The 18,857-nt window shown below is 44.3% G+C and overlaps 1 pseudogene; it reads right to left on the bottom strand.

Annotated features, from left to right (window-relative positions):
- Positions 1 to 5,466: 5,466 nt before the first annotated feature.
- On the bottom strand, positions 5,467 to 16,011 carry LOC111949874 (WD repeat-containing protein 20-like; annotated as a pseudogene).
- Positions 16,012 to 18,857: the final 2,846 nt, after the last annotated feature.

Genomic DNA, 18,857 nt, shown 5'->3' with positions numbered 1-18,857 from the left:
TCCGACTTCACTCYTTGACTTTCGTCTACAGTCGGCTGCGTTAAAGCCTTACTGCTCTAACACACCCGATGGGTTTATTGATCCCCTCACCACTCTCTGGAAGTCACCCTCAGAGTTTCGTCAGCAACACGTGACGACCTGGAGCCCTGCTAGTTGGCAGGGGTGAGGGGCGGGTTTGGGATTCACCATTTAAAAACACCCTAATGATTGGTTGACAAATAGTGCCTCCCACTTGCCAGGCTGATGGCTGCATGGTGCAGCCAGTGAGAAGCAACTGCAGCAACTTGAAGGTGACTTCATAAAAAAACTGCAGGACCTTTGATTACATGTTTTTTTGTAAAGTTCATGCAGTCGACATGTAGCCATGCAGTCGACATGCAGTCGACATTTTGAAAGGCAATGACCAACAATGTTCACCGACTTAGGGAAATTGATCCACTTGAGCGGTCCAATTTCTTCTTCTACTTCTATGGATGGATCAGTGGTATTTTGCTATCATTGTCTGACTACCACCACATATTGGCTTAGAGAGTTGGGTGGCGAAAAGCAGAATGCATTGGTGAACATTGATCAAATCAAATCTTATTTGTCACATGTGCTGAATACAACAGGTGTAGTAGACCTTACCTTGAAATGCTTACTTACAAGCCAACAATGCAGTTCAAGAAATAGGGTTAAGAAAATATTTACTAAATAAACTAAAGTAAAAAAGAAAAGAAAAAGWAACAAGAAAATTACATAACAATAACAAGGCTATATACAGGGGGTACTGGTACCAAGTCAATGTGTGCGGGTACAGGTTAGTCGAGGGAATTTGAAAAATGACTTTTCATAGATAATTAACAATGTAAATAGTCTGGGTGGCCATATTATTAATTGTTCAGCAGTCTTATGGGTTGGGGGTAGAAGCTGTTAAGGAGCCTTTTGGTCCTAGACTTGGCACTCCGGTACCGCTTGCCGTGCGGTAGCAGAGAAAACAGTCTATGACTTGGGTGTCCCTTTTGGGGCTTCATTTTTGTGCCTTCCTCTGACACCGCCTAGTATATAGGTCCTGGATGTCAGGAAGCTTGGCCCCAGTGATGTACTGGGCTGTACGCATTACCCTCTGTGGCACCTTACGATCAGATGCCGAGCAGTTGCCATACCAMGCGGTGGTTCAACTGGTCAGGGTGCTCTCAATGGTGCAGCTGTAAAACCTTTTGAGAATCTAAGGGCCCATGCCAAATCTTTTCAGTCTSCTGAGGGGGAAAAGGTGTTGTCYTGCCCTCTTCACAACTGTCTTGGTGTGTTTGGACCATGATAGTTTGTTGGTGATGTAAAAACCAAGGAACTTGAAACTATCGACCCGCTCCACTTCAACCCCGTCGATGTTAATGGGGGCCTGTTCGGCCCTCCTTTTCCCATAGTCCARGATCAACTCCTTTGTCTTGCTCACATTTAGGGAGAGGTTGTTGTCCTGGCACCACACTGCCAGGTCTCTGACCTCCTCCTATAGGCTGTCTCCTCGTTGTCTGTGATTTCAGCCTACCATGTTGTGTCGTTAGCAATTATGATGGTGTTGGAGTCATGCTTGACCACGCATTCGTGGGTGAACAGGTAGTACAAGAGGGGACTAAGCACGCACCCTTAAGGGGCCCCAGTGTTGAGGATCAGCGTGGCAGATGTGTTGTTGCTTACCCTTACCACCTGGCGGCTGCCCATTCCAGTCCAGGATCCAGTTGCAGAGGGAGGTGTTTAGTCCCAAGGGCCTTAGCTTAGTGATGAGCTCTGTGGGTACTATGGTGTTGAACACTGAGCTGTAGTCAATGAACAGCATTCTCACATAGGTGATCCTTTTGTCCAGGTGGGAAAGGGCAGTGTGGATTACGATTGAGTTTGTGTCATCTGTGTATCTGTTGGAGCGGTATGCGAATTGGAGCAGGTCTAGSGTTTCCGGCACGATGGTGTTGATGTGAGTCATGACCAGCCTTTCACAGCACTTCATGGCTACCAACGTGTGTGCTAAGGGGAGGTAATCATTTGGGCAGGTTACCTTCGCTTTCTTGGGCACAGGGACTACAGTGGTATGTTTGAAACATGAAAACTCAGCAAAAAAAGAAACCTACCTTTTTCAGGACCCTGTCTTTCAAAGATAATTCATAAAAATCCAAATAACTTCACAGATCTTTATTGTAAAGGGTTTAAAAACACTGTTTCCCATGCTTGTTCAATAAACCATAAACAATTAATGAATATGCACCTGTGGAACGGTCGTTAAGACACTAACAGTTTACGGACAGTAGGCAATTAGGGTCACAGTTATGAAAACTTAGGACACTAAAGAGGCCTTTCTACTGACTCTGAAAAACACCAAAAGAAAGATGCTCAGGGTCCCTGCTCATCTGCGTGAATGTGCCTTAGGCATGCTGCAAGGAGGCATGAGGACTGCAGATGTGGCCAGGGCAATAAATTGCAATGTCCGTACTGTGAGACGCTTAAGACAGCGCTACAGGGAGACAGGACGGACAGCTGACCGAGCTGACTCGGTACATCCGAACATCACACCTGCGGGACAGGAACAAGATAGCCACAACAACTGCCCGAGTTACACCAGGAACACACAATCCCTCCATCAATGCTCAGACTGTCCGCAATAGGCTGAGAGAGGCTGGACTGAGGGCTTGTAGGCCTGWTGTAAGGCAGTTCCTCACCAGACATCATCGGCAACAACGTCACCAATGGGCACAAACCCACCGTCGCTGGACCAGACAGGACTAGCAAAAAGTGCTCTTCACTGACAGGTTTTGTCTCACCAGAGGTGATGGTCGGATTTGCGTTTATCGTCGAAGGAATGAGCGTTACACCGAGGCCTGTACTCTGGAGCGGGATTGATTTGGAGGTGGAGGGTCCATCATGGTCTGGGGCAGTGTGTCACAGCATCATCGGACTGAACTTGTTGTCATTGCAGGCAATCTCAACGCTGTGCGTTACAGGGAAGACATCCTCCTTCGGTACCCTTCCTGCAGGCTCATCCTGACATGACCATCCAGCATGACAAGTCCACCAGCCATACTGCTCGTTCTGTGRGTGATTTCCTGCAAGGCAGGAATGTCAGTGTTCTGCCATTGCCAGCGAAGAGCCCGGATCTCAATCCCATTGAGCACGTTTAGGACCTGTTGGATCGGCGGGTGAGGGCTAGGGTCCTTCCCCCCAGAAATGTCCAGGAACTTGCAGGTGCCTTGGTGGAAGAGTGGAGTAACAWCTCACAACAAGAACTGGCAAATCTGGTACAGTCCATGAGGAGGAGATGCACTGCAGTACTTAATGCAGCTGGTGGCCACACCAGATACTGACTGTTACTTTTGATTTTTATCCCCCTTTGTTCAGGGACACATTATTCCACTTCTGTRAGTCACATGTCTGTGGAACTTGTTCAGTTTATGTCTCTGTTGTTGAATCTTGTTATGTTCATACAAATATTTACACATGTTAAGTTTGCTGAAAATAAACGGTTGACAGTGAGAGGACGTATCATTTTTTGCTGAGTTTAATTATGGTCAGATTCGCCAAATGGAGGCGAGGGAGAGCTTTGCATGTGTCTCTGTGTGTGGAGTAAAGGTGGTCTAGAGCTTTTTTCACTCTGGTTGCAGATGTGACATGCTGGTAGAAATGAGGTAAAACAGATTTGTTTGTCTGCCACTAGGAGCGCCGCTTCTAGATGAGCATTTTCTTGTTTGGTTAGGGCTTTATACAGCTCGTTGAGTGCAGTCTTAGTGCCAGCATCGGTTTGTGGTGGTAAAAGACGGCTATGAATAATATAGATGAGAACTCTCTCTGTAGATAGTGTGYTCTACAGCTTATCATGAGGTACTCTACCTCAGGCGAGCAATACCTTGAGACTTCTTTAATATTAGACATTGCGCACCAGCAGTTATTAACAAATCGACACACACCCCTGCCCTACCTCTTACCAGAGGTAGCTGCTCTGTCCTACAGAATCAAGGAAAAGCCAGCCAGCTCTATATTATCTGTGTTGTCSTTTAGCCACGTCTCGTGAAACATGAGATATTACAATTTTTWATGTCCCGTTGGTAGGATAGTCTTAATCTTAGATCGTCCAGTTTGTTTTCCAATGATTGCACGTTGGCCAATAATACAAAGGGTAGTGTCTCAAACATTGTGTAATATTGGCAACAGCTAAATTTCACAAATAGTTAATTCACCCTTTTGAAAATGTATCTATAAGGAACAAATGTGGTGTTTGATTGTTTTGACTCCTTTAAAATAAAGAAAAGTACTTTGAGCTTGTGTGAGACTCACCTTGTCCAGGGGAAGGTTAGTAGAGTGCCCCCTGTAGGGCTGTGAATAACATGACAGTCCTCAGAGTCCCCCAATCCCTAAAGGGGCCAGTATCCAGTCCAGAGCATCACAAATGCCCACAGCGTGGTGCACAAACAACAAATATAACAGACAGATTGACACACCAAATTTGATATTAAATGGACATGTGTCCATGGTGGAGGGGAGAGTGGTGTAAGTTGGGCTAAAAGGGTAAATTGAGCCACCCTTGATTCTAGGAAACCATACACAAAATGAATAAGTTGACAAATTGTGGAACACCTGCTCTTTCCATGACATAGACTGACCAGGTGAATCCAGGTGAAAGCTATGATTCATTATTGATATCACTTGTTAAATCGACTTCAAATCAGTGTAGATGAGGGGACAGGTTAAAGAAGGATTTTTAAGCCTTGAGACATGGATTGTGTGTGTGCGCCATTCAGAGGGTGAATGGGCAAGACAAAAGACTTAAGTGCCTTTGAACAGCGCATGGTAGCATGCGCAAGGCGCACCGGTTTGAGTGTCAAGAACTGCAACGCTGCTGGGTTCTTCACACTCAACAGTTTCCCGTGTGTATCAAGAATGGTCCACCACCCAAAGGACATCCAGGCAACTTGACACAACTGTGMGATGCATTGGAGTCAAATTGTTTCCACGTAATTTGTCAACGAATTGTGACTTGTAATCTATGTGGAAAATACATTGGATTTGAAGAAAGTCATCAACGTAAACTGTTGCTTTGAGGAGAACTCATTTCAACCACAGGATTATGTCATGGTGGTAAGTAATTTCAACATAGACAAACCTTGTATAAAATATGTTGGATTCACATCTCAACCAAAAATAAAAGTTAAAGAATAGGATTAAATCAAATCAAACTGTATTTAAAATACATTTAAAATGTAGTCCTATTCCTCAATTTAGATTTGGTTGAAATGAAGACGTGAATCCAACATATCAATTATTAATTTGTAGACAAACTGGAATTAAAGCCAGGCTCAGTGGCACAGATGGAGCTATCCAATCAGAAGATACATCTCCTTCATAAATTGWTATTTGGTTGCGCTGACAACCAAACACAATTCTGCAGGTCTGTAGAAATCTTCAATTGTTATAATAATCTACATAAAACCTCAAACGCATTGATCACTTGCACCATGTACTTTAATGTAATCTCAATTTTCMGCAATCCAGGTCATTTGGCTGTGCTATTAGATCAAGAACAGTGATAACACATTCAGTTGTACTTAAATAAASAACATTTTACAATGATTTTCCATTGGAATTTGGTTGTGTTTTTATATGGTTGAAAGCATAGTGATAACACATTGGCAATTCAACAAARTTTTGGCAGTTTTTGAGTGGTTGAAAATAGGTTGGAATCTGATTAATCAACGTTTCTACCTAATATTACCCAAATTCTCCACGTTGAAATGATGTGCTGTGCCCAGTACCATGTTTTAATCTGATTAGGCTACTTCAGAAGTCTCCTATAGCCGACCTGCGCACGTTCGTCCACTCTACTCTAATATACTTCCAGCATTCAAACTGATGAATGGAAAGAGATATCTGCTACAAAACACCAARGACTGAAATTCTGAGATTGTCAAGCCTTCGATACTGTGTACAAGGTAGGAAGGGWTGTATTTTATTTTTGTRGAGATTGACATAGTCTATTTGATTTTGGTGTTGTAAACGCAAACCATYATTTTGAAGAGCCCAAAGTCGGTAATCGGGGATGCTATGCTTTGCTTATTGGTTGTTTGGGGCATTGGCACAGAAATGTGTTGTTGGAAAATGCATTGCATATATTTTATATAATTATATAGCATTTACATTTTGAAAATCTTATTTCCCCCTAGTTGATCATCTGCAGCTGGCTCTGATCGTAGTGTAATGAAACAGGCAGAGAGAGTGAGCTCGTCCGTGGTGGTCGGCGAACCCTCAACCTTAGCCGTGCATGGCATCAACTGCGCCACAAAAGCATGCTGGTAGTGGTAAAGTCGATATCCGCGCTTATAAACAAACACAGGGTCGCTACAGTTATTTGTGGTCGTAATTATTCTTGGGATGGTGTGCAAACTATTTTACAGTACAAGGGGAGCATGTCCCTTAATGACATGCTAAAGTGAGCAACCTTCACACTTTTCATGATGTTCTTCATACACGTTACCAAACATTACTACGTGACTGTATTTACTTATTACTCCATAGGTTACTCCTTCATAGTTATGCATAGGTAATGTGAAGTGTTTTCCAAACAATAACGACTAAGTCAGATGTATTGACAGATCTATGTCATTTATGTGCTCCATGTCATTTGTACTGAAAGTCAGGGTGCATAAGGTGGTTTGTTTCTCTGCTTACCTTGTCTGAGCAAGAGACGGTTTTAATCCTATTCAATGTAATTTCTCTGGACTCAATCTTACAGCTCAGTGAAATAAAAACTCTCATTGCAAACTCAAACAAGCCTGTCTGTCTCTGTRAAACGCAAGTATATCTGTCTACATATTGCTCTTTCTTTAAATTACCATTCTCTGGCATGTTTTTGACTCAACATTTGTCATGAAAGATGCCCACGATGATTACAATCATGACAGGGTTTCAATGTTAAAGAAACTAGTTGCGTTCTGTCATACAGCTGCACATTTATCAAAGTCATGAAAAACTTAACTTTGACAACAAGATAATAGATATTGGATGACAAGAGCACTATATTTTGGGATTATAAAGTGCAAGAGCTTGGAGAGTTTATAACTACAAAAAACAGAATTCGATTCAGATATTCCTATTGCAAATCAATGAGACGGCTATAGCCTGAGAGTAACAGGTAGCATTTGGGTTTAGAATTTTAATAACAGATCCCCCTATATACAAACTTAATACTGTGATATAATTTGCCACTAACTTTACCACCTCACATGTAAGTGTGTGTGTATAATGCACACTGAATAAAAAAAATGACATTACATGCTATGGTCTGTTGTAAACGGTCAAAAAGAAAAACAAATGTAATGGGTTTTCTTCCCTTGGCATAAAATGGTTAGTTCCCATTCTCTTGCAGTATTGAAAAAGGCCTTCAATCAGAGGGTATTCTTCAGTGTACAGTAAATGATTTTAGTGTTGATGGTTTTAGTGTCACCTTTTGCCATTTCACATAACTGTTATTAGGACATACACACACTAATAAAATGGTAGTCTTCAGTGTACATTCCATTATAAACAGTGTTCTTATCTTAACTGGCCAGATCCTAAACACAGTCACTTCTTCTCTACAAATAATTTTAGTTGGTCCACCACCATTTCTAGTCTGGTGTTATTACACCGGTAGCTTTGATTCATGACAGTCGCATGCCTTTCAGCATACCGAACCTCAAACCCCACACATTAAATCATTTCTAGGTAAAACAATGGTTTGATGCAAGACCCACTGATCATTGTCATTTATCCAGGTTGGTAAAATATCATGGATGTCACGTACACAGAATAATCCACAAATAATACAGCCGAGTTAGAATCAGTAGCTTAAAATGACATGAAATAAAAGCCATGTCAATTAACAAAACACAAACGGAAAATCACAAGACAAATTGCCTCCAGTTTCCTTTTGTGGGCTAAAATGACCAATGTTGAATGTGCAAAATCTTGCAAGAGGCATTACAGGTGTGAGGGGGAATGGAGGCTAATGGATGCTACACTGCTTGAAAGCGTACGGTGTGTCACTGTGCAGTAATGTTAGGAACAAGTATCATTGGGAGCGGACAGTCTCAGCTGAAGAGTACAGTAGCAGCCATAGGAAGATTGTTCTCTGTACTGCACAAGGGTGAAGTCTTTGATGCCGGAGACCCTAAATGCATCCATCTTCATCGACAAACCAGTTTGCTTCAAGAGACGACAAATCAAGGACCTCTATCACACAAAAACACTATCTTCAGGTCCCTAACTGCAGACATTCAATGTTAACTGTGTCGCTATGTACAATATAGGATCTTCATATAGTAATATTTTATGTCTTTCCACTCGCTTGAGTCAATATTTTGATACTCTTTGTCATTTGTATTGATAGAGTATTCGTATTATTTACAATATAAATTACTTCAGTCTTGAGATAAGGTAAATAAATAAAATACAATTACTTTCGTGTTTGCAGGGTGGAGAGGAGTCGGCCTTCTCTATGCTTCTGGGAAAAGAGGGACGGTCCCCATTTTTGTTTTGTAGTCTTCCTAAAGAGAAGCGGTGAGAGGCTGAGAAGAGGCAAGGGGATACATCAGGGGTCAATACTGGGATGATAGGGTGCAGATGCTGGCCCCTCTTCAGCCATGATGGGGTTTGGTGGGGGAGAGGGGAGTCAAAGTTCCACTTCCAGCTATACTACCGTGCCACTGGGAGAGTTCCCGTTCTGTGCTGTCAAGTTCTGGAGGAGGGGGCAGGCAGCATCAGGGAGGGAGAGAAAGGAAGGAAGAAAGTTTAGACTCATGGCAAGTAATCCATAAATACCCTCAAGTCCTTTCTAATAACTTGGAGTATAAACTAGTAAACTAAAAGCTGATAGGACAGCCTAAAGAGCATTATTCATTGATAGATGTTTTGCTACCATAACGTTACGGACGCTGGGCGCAGGACTCACCACTTTACCCGGCCGTGCCCAGGTGCAGATGAGGCCCTCCTGGCACGCGGTGATGATGCAGTCGTCCATGAACACCAGCACGGTCAGCCTCTCGTGGGCGATCTTCTTACACACCAGGGGCTCCAGCAGGGGCACCTCGTGCATCCGCGGACACAGGGTGGTGCCCAGGACCTTGGCGGCGTCCAGGCGACTGCTGCGTGGCGCTACGTTGATCTTGTCGTTGCTCTTGCTGATGTTMCCCAGGCTYTGGTAGCGCTTGTGCTCCTTCTCCCCGCCCACCCCGCTCCCTCCAGACTTGTCCGATTTACGCTCCTGCAGGGAGAGCGTGGCGAAGCGGCCGATACTGAAGGGGGTGGCGTTGCCCCCTCCGCTCCCTCCCCCGCCCTCCGTCGTGCTCTGGCCCTTAGAGACGTTGGCCACGGCGGGGTGGGGGAGGGAGTTGGAGCGCGACAGGGAGCGGGGGAGTGGCAGGGGCATGGTGGGGGGCTGGTGGGGGTTAGTGGTGGGGTGGTGGTGGCCCTCTACCCCGCCTACGACCCCTCCACTCCCTCCGCCTGTAGTGTTGTTGATGGTGCTGCTGACCGAGGGAGGGATGGTGGGGCCGAAGGTGTTGGTGAGGGCACGGGACAGGGGCAGCCTTGGGTACAGCACGTCATCCGTCAGGTCCCACAGGCAGAACTGGGTGTCCTGGCCCACCGAGCCGAAGCGGTAGGTGACGGAGGGCGAGCCTCCCTTGGAGCTGTGGCGGGAGAGGCGTGACAGCGTGCTGCTTGTGCGCACACGGCCAAAGTGCAGCGGCCCCTGCTGTAGGTCCTCCTCGCTGCCGCTCAGCTCCATGGGCTCCTCGTCCTCCAGGCTGGTGGTGAAGGGGTCAAAGGCCACCACGTTCACCCAGGACTTGTGGCCGTGTCCCCGGGCCACCACGCGGCTCTCTGCGAAAGACCACACCGTCACCAAGTCGTCCTCGCCGCCCGTGGCCAGGTATTTGCCATCAGGGCTCCAGGAGACGCACAGCAGGCCGCCGAAGTAGCTCTTCATCACGCCCTGCAGCTCCATGGAGTCAAAGTGGAAGATGCGCAGGCAGCCATCCTGGCCCACACACGCCACATGCACGCCGTCTGGCGAGAAGGCAAACTCGTTGAGGCCTCCATTGCCCACGGCCCAGCGCAGCAGCGGGTTTCGGGGCGTCTTCGTCTTGCAGGAATAGACTGCAAAGCCCTCGCCCTGGCGGAGCAGGGAGTACTGCGGGGCGGCGGTGCCACACGGGTGCTCCACGTTGTAGAGGTAGAGGTGGCCACTGGCGTAAGAGGCCAGGAACAGGTTCTCGGACTTGGGCAGCCATTTCAGACAGGTCACCTTGGACTTGTCTATCATCCTCTGAAAGGCAACATGAAGAATTTGATATTAGCAACACTGGTACATTTGATAAGCTTATATGCTATGTTCAGTGACAGTGGTAAGAGATTTCTCTGAAAGAGGACGCCAGGTGTCACAACAACTGTAACTAATATCTGAACTGTTAGAGGTTATATGTCCTCATAAAATAGTGTTAAAAAACAACAGCCTAAATGAAATGACATCTGGAGTGAAAGACTATGGGTCAGCTTCCTAGACATAGATTACAGTCCTGGACAAAGAAGCATGTTCAAGGGAGATTCTCCACTCAAAGTGATTTAAGTCCAGGACTAAGGTTTGTCRGGACAACCAGACATACAGTGAACCATTAGTTCTTATTTTAGCTCTATACTCAAAGTTTGGATTTGAAATAAAAACACAACCAGAACGAACAGCAAATGCATCCAAAAAATGTGTAGAGTCCCAAGCTTAATGTAGTCATTGCGTGCTATGAATACGGGACTAAATACAACACTTTTTACTACACATACAGTGGGGGAGAACAAGTATTGGATACACTGCCGATTTTGCAGGTTTTCCTACTTACAAAGCATGTAGAGGTCTGTAATTTTTTATCATAGGTACACTTCGACTGTGAGAGACGGAATCTAAAACAAAAATCCAGAAAATCACATTGTATGATTTTTAAGTAATTAATTTGCATTTTATTGCATGACATAAGTATTTGATACATCAGAAAAGCAGGAACTTAATATTTGGTACAGAAACCTTTGTTTGCAATTACAGAGATCATATGTTTCCTGTAGTTCTTGACCAGGTTTGCACACACTGCAGCAGGGATTTTGGCCCACTTCCTCCAATACAGACCTTCTCCAGATCCTTCAGGTTTCGGGGCTGTCGCTGGGCAATACGGACTTTCAGCCTCCTCCAAAGATTTTCTATTGGGTTCAGGTCTGGAGACTGGCTAGGCACTCCAGGACCTTGAGATGCTTCTTACGGAGCCACTCCTTAGTTGCCCTGGCTGTGTGTTTCGGGTCGTTGTCATGCTGGAAGACCCAGCCACGACCATCTTCAATGCTCTTACTGAGGGAAGGAGGTTGTTGGCCAAGATCTCGCGATACATGGCCCATCCATCCTCCCCTCAATACGGTGCAGTCGTCCTGTCCCCTTTGCAGAAAAGCATCCCAAAAGAATGATGTTTCCACCTCCATGCTCACGGTTGGGATGGTGTTCTTGGGGTTGTACTCATCCTTCTTCTTCCTCCAAACAAGCGAGTGGAGTTTTAGACCAAAAAGCTCCTATTTTTGTCTCATCGACCACATGATCTTCTCCCATTCCTCCTCTGGATCAATCCAGATGGTCATTTGCAAACTTCAGACGGGCCTGGACATGCGCGTGTGGCTTGAGCAGGGGGACCTTGCGTGCGCTGCAGGATTTTAATCCATGACGGCGTAGTGTGTTACTAATGGTTTTCTTTGAGACTGTGGTCCCAGCTCTTCTTCAAGGTCCATTGACCAGGTCCTGCCGTGTGTTCTGGGCTGATCCCTCACCTTCCTCATGATCATTGATGCCCCACGAGGTGAGATCTTGCATGGAGCCCCAGACCGAGGGTGATTGACGTCATCTTGAACTTCTTCCATTTCTATAATTGCGCCAACAGTTGTTGCTTCTCACCAAGCTGCTTGCCTATTGTCCTGTAGCCCATCCAGCCTTGTGCAGGTCTACAATTTATCCCTGAGTTCCTTACACAGCTCCTGGTCTTGGCCATTGTGGAGAGGTTGGAGTCTGTTTGATTTGAGTGTGTGGACAGGTTGTCTTTTCTACAGTGAACGAGTTCAAAACGGTGCAGTTTAATACAGGTAATGAGTGGAGACAGGAGGGTTCTTAAGAAAAACTAACGGGTCTGTGAGAGCCCGGAATTCTTACTGGTTGGTAGGTGATCAAATACTTATGTCCATGCAATAAAATGCAAATAATTCTTAAATCATACATGTGATTTTTCTGGATTTTTGCTTTTAGATCCGTCTCTCACAGTTGAAGTGTACCTATGATAAAAATGACAGACCTCTACATGCTTTGTAAGTAGGAAAACCTGCAAAATCGGCAGTGTATCAAATACTTGTTCTCCCCACTAAGTGAATTTGTCCCAATACTTTTGCTCGCCTATAGAGGGACTATGTACAAAAAGTGCTGTAATTTCTAAACGGTTCACCCGATATGGATGAAAATACCCTCAAATTTAAAGTATGCACTTTAACCTCGGTCATTCTTTCCAAACTTTTTAAGTATCGAGCCAAAAGAAGAAAAAAATGCTTCACCGTCCCAATAATTACAGAGGGCACTGTATATCATCAACTTGTTTCTATGTTATCCACTTTCTATGGTTTCTATGTTATCCACTTTCTATATTATCCACTTTCTATGTTATCCTATGATAAAAGTGAGGCATGTTGATATATCTGAGCTCTGTGACAGAGATAGAACAGCAGAGAGAGCGGATTTAGATCCAGTGCTCCGGAGGAGGTTCATTGACAGAGGAGGAACCAAGCAAAGGCAAAGAGAAGTACTGTTTATCATCATCACACTCCATCATCTGAATTTAATTAAAGTCCCTGTGCAGTCAAAATTATGTTTTTAATATCATATTGTACAACAGCTGATGAAAAATGTTATCAGTGTTAAATCCTGATAGCTGCTGGTTGAAAATACAATCTACACAGGACATTCTAATCAGCAGGTTTGCATTTCCAGTAGTTTTGGATTTCCATGGTGACATCAGCATTCTGTAAATTAGTTAATAAACCAATAACAAAGACAGCTCCAAACCTCTCTGTCAATAACAGATTTTTTTCAGTTTCACTAGCAACATTCTTGCTWTAGAATGTTTTTTGCTAAAAAATATTCCCCCCCCCATTTTAATGGAAATGTATTACAGTAAAGTACTTAATTGTTACTCATAAATTATTTGATATTTATATACAAATGGCTACATTGGGCCTTTAAGAATCATAAATTTCTCCAAGAAGGCAGGCAAGTTACTTCAAAGAAGAGCTCTTGAAAAAGTATTGCAGTTTCCAAAATATTTACAATATAATTAAAGCATAATGGCAAACAACAGACCATAGTCCTTAATAAGCTTTCTATAACCCCCGCGCAACTTACAGACATTGAGGCGGCTTAGGATCGCTCAACCCCCTACCCAAACACTAAGACATTGAGGCTATAGCTCAAAACCAAGGCCATACCTACCAACACAGACATAGGCTATAGCTCAAAGCCCCCCTCCAACACAGACAGTCAGACAGAGTCAGACACAAACACAAAGACACACTCAGACAGACACACACAGACAGACAAACACACAGACAGAAACAAAGACGCACACACACACAGACAGAAACAAAGCAGAACAAAGACAACACACAGACAGAAACAAAGACACACACAAACACACAGAAACACACAGAAACCAAAGACACCACACACAAGACAGAAACCAAAGAAGACACACAGCAAACACACACAGACAGACAGAAACAAAGACCACACACACACAGAGACAGAAACAAAGACCACACACACACACAGGACAGAAACAAAGCACAACACAAACACACAGAAACAAAGACACACACAAGACAGAAACGCACGCCACACACACAACACACACACCAGAGAAACAAGACGACAACACACACACAACACAGAAACAAAGACGCACACACACACACACAGAAACAAAGACGTACACACACACACACACGACAGAAAACAAAAGACGCACAACCAACACACACACTACAGACAGAAACAAAGACGCACAACAAACACACACAGACAGAAACAAAACGCACACAAACAGCGAGAACCAAAACGCACACCAAACACAGAAACAAAGATCGCGAGACAACACACGAAACAAACGCCATGCACAGGGCACCACACAACAGCACACACCAAAAGACACACAACACAAGACACACAGAAACACACCCAGGACAAAAACACAGATCCACACACAGACAGACAAAACAACAAGACACACACAGACAGAAAAACACAAGAGACACACACAGACAGACAGACGCACCTCCTCATTGAAGGCTTGCTTGTCTCCTTCTTTATTAATGAACCGGCAGCTCTCAGTGTATATATTGAAGCGCGTGGCTGTACTAGCCTCTAGGGATGAAAAACAACAGGCAACATGAGGTCGCATCCACTAGTCTCTGTTGTGGCAGAGTACTGGTTGAAGTCATGGCAGGTGGGCTGGGTGCCCTTGTAGATACGCTTGTCTATGGGTTTACTGAGGTCCACAGCCTACACAGACAACACAGAGGGGAAGAGAGTTAGGAGCAAGCAGCTTTTAAAAAGAACAAGTGAAGGTATAAGGTCATCCAACAGAACCTTTTCAAAAATGTTTCCCTGTTTCTGTGTTCTACTTCAGTGTTTGTCCCCTTTGTGAAAGTTCAATTTGGTACATGTTTAAAATACATTTTWTGAGTATAGAATATTAGAGGAAATAACTGTTGTATATTGAGATCCCCCCCCATTGAGGCATTTTTTGCATTACAAACTAAGATTGATTGTTGTGTAAAACCGGATGCAAACATTTGCTATCAAAAAAGACGCGCTACTTGCAACATCAATGCAGCTACATTCTTGCAACTGTATTTCTGAAATGTTGCAACAGTGTTGCATTCCAGCGCGTCTACACGCCTTTACGTGCATGTAACATTTTCTGTGGTCTACGGAGGCCGTCATTGTAAATAAGAATTTGTTCTTAATGACTTGCCTAGTTAAATAAAGGTTAAATAAATGAAAAAAATAACAAAACAATAATGAATGCACYACTTGATTGCCTCAAAATAACGTGATCACGATTTTACTGGATATGCAATTTGGATTAACACCACTAGAGCAGTATAATCTGGGACATGGCGGCTACTGTCACCCGAGAAAATAGGTGAGTTTACAACAAACTAAAGCAAATTGGCTAACGTTAGTTTATAATAGATCTAAGTCATTAKTAAGTTCATTACTTGCAACGCCGTTATTCAATTTACCTTCTTGATATTTGTGTAAGTGTAGAAATAAAGCTCTCTTCCGATGTTAAAACACACTCTCTCGGATTCTTCACTCGGGTCCTCCGGTTGAAGRTTCACCATGGAGACCCTGACAGGAGGGAGGAAGCCCGCCGGAGAGGAGTTGGCTGCGGCATTGGAGGAGGAGGCACCTCCGGGCCCCTGCACCAGACCTAAACCACCACCGGGTATCGAACCCGGTCCAACCCCGGGGCCCACCGTGGTACCTGCGGACAGACCCCGAGGTAGTCCGCCTCGTTGTTGTGAATCCGAGAGGGTCAGCAGTTTGTAAAAACCCTCTCTAGTCCTGAACTGGGATTTAATCTCATTGATATCCTTCAGAGCGCCTCCATCACCGGCCATTTTTAGTAGCCTACAAACAAGCCGCACAGGAAACTGAAATTGACCTGGAAATAATTATCGAAACTACAATGAAAATGGGAGCGACGGGCATAGCCTGTTGATCCAAGAAATTAATGAGTCTTCAAACGCATTTTTAAAAGACTGCTATTCAGTTAACAAGGTGAAAGACCCTCTTTAAGCGTCATAAATCATTGGTCACGGTTATCTAGTTATCGGCAGCACAGGGGCGCGCACCCCATCGAATAGTGCGAGTGGTGCTGCAAATACTTGTGTGTCGGCGAGCTGCGCTGCGCAGTCGCTATACAGTGAGGGYAAAAAGTATTTGATCCCCTGCTGATTTTGTACGTTTGCCCACTGACAAAGAAATGATCAGTCTATAATTTTAATGGTAGGTTTATTTGAACAGTGAGAGACAGAATATCAACAAAAAAATCCAGAAAAACGCATGTCAAAAATGTTATGAATTGATTTGCATTTTAATGAGGGAAATAAGTATTTGACCCCTCTGCAAAACATGACTTAGTACTTGGTGGCAAAACCCTTGTTGGCAATCTCAGAGGTCAAAGAGGGAGATCAGACAAACAAAGATCACACACAGACAATGATCACAAAACAAGACACACCAGACATGACAACAAAGCAAAGACACAAAACAACACACCAGACAGACAGACGACTCTCCCATTGAAGTCTGCTTGTCTCACTTCTTAATGGGTGGTTATTGAAACCTGGCTGCTGAGAAGCCACCATGAGGGCCATACGTCCTGTTGTGGCAGAGTACTGGTTGAAGTCATGCGGTGGGCTGGGTGCCCTTGTGTAGATAGCTTGTCATGGTTTACTGAGGTCGCCATCAGACATCACAGAGGGGAGAGTTAGGAGCAAGCAGCTTTTAAAAGAACAAGTGAAGGTATAAGGTTCCGCTTTTCAAAAATGTTTCCCTGTTTCTGTGTTCTACTTCAGTGTTTGTCCCTTTGTGAAAGTTCAATTTGTACATGTTTAAAATACATTTTTGAGTATAGAATATTAGAGGAAATAAACTGTTGTATATTGAGATCCCCCCCATTGAGGCATTTTTTGCATTACAAAACTAAGATTGATTGTTGTGTAAACCCCGGATGCAACATTTGCTATCAAAAAGACGCCGACTTGCATCATGGCAGCTACATTCTTGCAACTGTTTTCTGAATGTTGCAACAGTGTTGCATTCCAGCGCGTCTTACACGCCTTTACGTGCATGTACATTTCTGTGGTCTACGGGAGGCCGTCATTGTAAATAAGAATTTGTTCTTAATGACTTGCCTAGTTAAATAATGGTTAAATATGAAAAAATAACCCAATAATGTCGCACCATTGATTGCTCAAATAACGTGATCACGATTTACTGGATATGCAAATTTGGATTAACACGACTACGAGCATATAATCTGGGACATGGCGGCTACTGTCACCCGAGAAAATAGGTGAGTTTACAACAAATAAAGCAAATTGGCTAACGTTAGTTTATATAGATCTAAGTCATTAATAGATTCATTACTTGCAACGCCGTTATTCAATTTACCTTCTTGATATTTGTGTAAGTGTAGTAAAGCTCTCTTCCGATGTTAAACACACTTCTCGGATTCTTCATCGGGTCCTCCGGTGGCTTTGGAGCGACAGGAGGGAGGAACCCGCCGAGAGGAGTTGGCTGCGGCATGGAGGAGGGCACCTCCGGGCCCCTGCACCGAACATAACCACCACCGGGTATCGAACCGGTCAACCCCGGGCCCACCGTGGTACCTGCGGACAGACCCCGAGGTAGTCCGCCTCGTTGTTGTGAATCCGAGAGGGTCAGCAGTTTTGTAAAAACCCTCTCTAGTCCTGAACTGGGATTAATCTCATTTGATATCCTTCAGAGCGCCTCCATCACCGGCCATTTTTTAGTAGCCTACAAACAAGCCGCACAGGAAACTGAAATTGACCTGGAAATAATATCAACGTACAATGAACAGAAACTACAATGAAATGGAAGCGACGTCATAGCCTGTTGACCAAGAAATTAATGAGTCTTCAAACCGCATTTTTAAAAAGACTGCTATTTCCAGTTAACAAGGTGAAAGACCCTCTTTAAGCGTCATAATAATCATTGGTCACGGTTATCTAGTTATCGGCAGCACAGGGGCGCGACCCCATCGAAATAGTGCGAGTGGTGCTGCAAATACTTTGTGTCGGCGAGCTGCGCTGCGCAGTCGCTATATGCAGTGAGGGGAAAAAGTATTTTGATCCCCTGCGATTTTGTACGTTTGCCCACTGACAAAGAAATGATCAGTCTATAATTTTAATGGTAGGTTTATTTGAACAGTGAGAGACAGAATATCAACAAAAAAATCCAGAAAAACGCATGTCAAAAATGTTATGAATTGATTTGCATTTTAATGAGGGAAATAAGTATTTGACCCCTCGCAAAACATGACTTAGACTTGGTGGCAAAACCTTGTTGGAAATCTCAGAGGTCAGATGTTTCTTGTATTGGCCACCAGGTTTGCATACATCTCAGGAGGGATTTTTTCCCACTTCCTCTTTGCAAATCTCTTCAAGTCCATTAAGGTTTCGAGGCTGACGTTTGGCAACTCGAACCTTCAGCTCCCTCCACAGATTTTCTATGGGATTAAGGTCTGAGACTGGCTAGGCCACTTCGGGACCTTAAATGTGCTTCTTCTTGAGCCACTCCTTTGTTGCCTTGGCCGTGTGTTTTGGGTCATTGTCATGCTGGAATAACCCATCCACGACCCATTTTCAATAACCCTGGCTGAGGGAAGGAGGTTTTCACCCAAGATTTGACGGTACATGGCCCCGTCATCGTCCCTTTGATGCGGTGAAGTTGTCCTGTCCTTTAGCAGATAAACACCCCCAAAGCATAATGTTTCCACCTCCATGTTTGACGGTGGGGATGGTTTCTTGGGGTCAATAGCCAGCATTCCTCCTCCTCCAAACACGGCAAAGTTGGTTGATGCCAAAGAACTCCATTTTGGTCTCATCTGACCACAACACGTTCAGCGACAGTTGTCCTCTGAATCATTCAGATGTTCATTGGCAAACTTCAGACGGGCATGTATATGTGCTTTCTTGACAGG

Source organism: Salvelinus sp. IW2-2015, linkage group LG22 (genome assembly GCF_002910315.2).
Source record: "Salvelinus sp. IW2-2015 linkage group LG22, ASM291031v2, whole genome shotgun sequence".
NCBI lineage: Eukaryota > Metazoa > Chordata > Actinopteri > Salmoniformes > Salmonidae > Salvelinus > Salvelinus sp. IW2-2015.
Note: the sequence above shows the minus strand (reverse complement) of the source record. Positions and strands in the feature narration are given on the sequence as shown.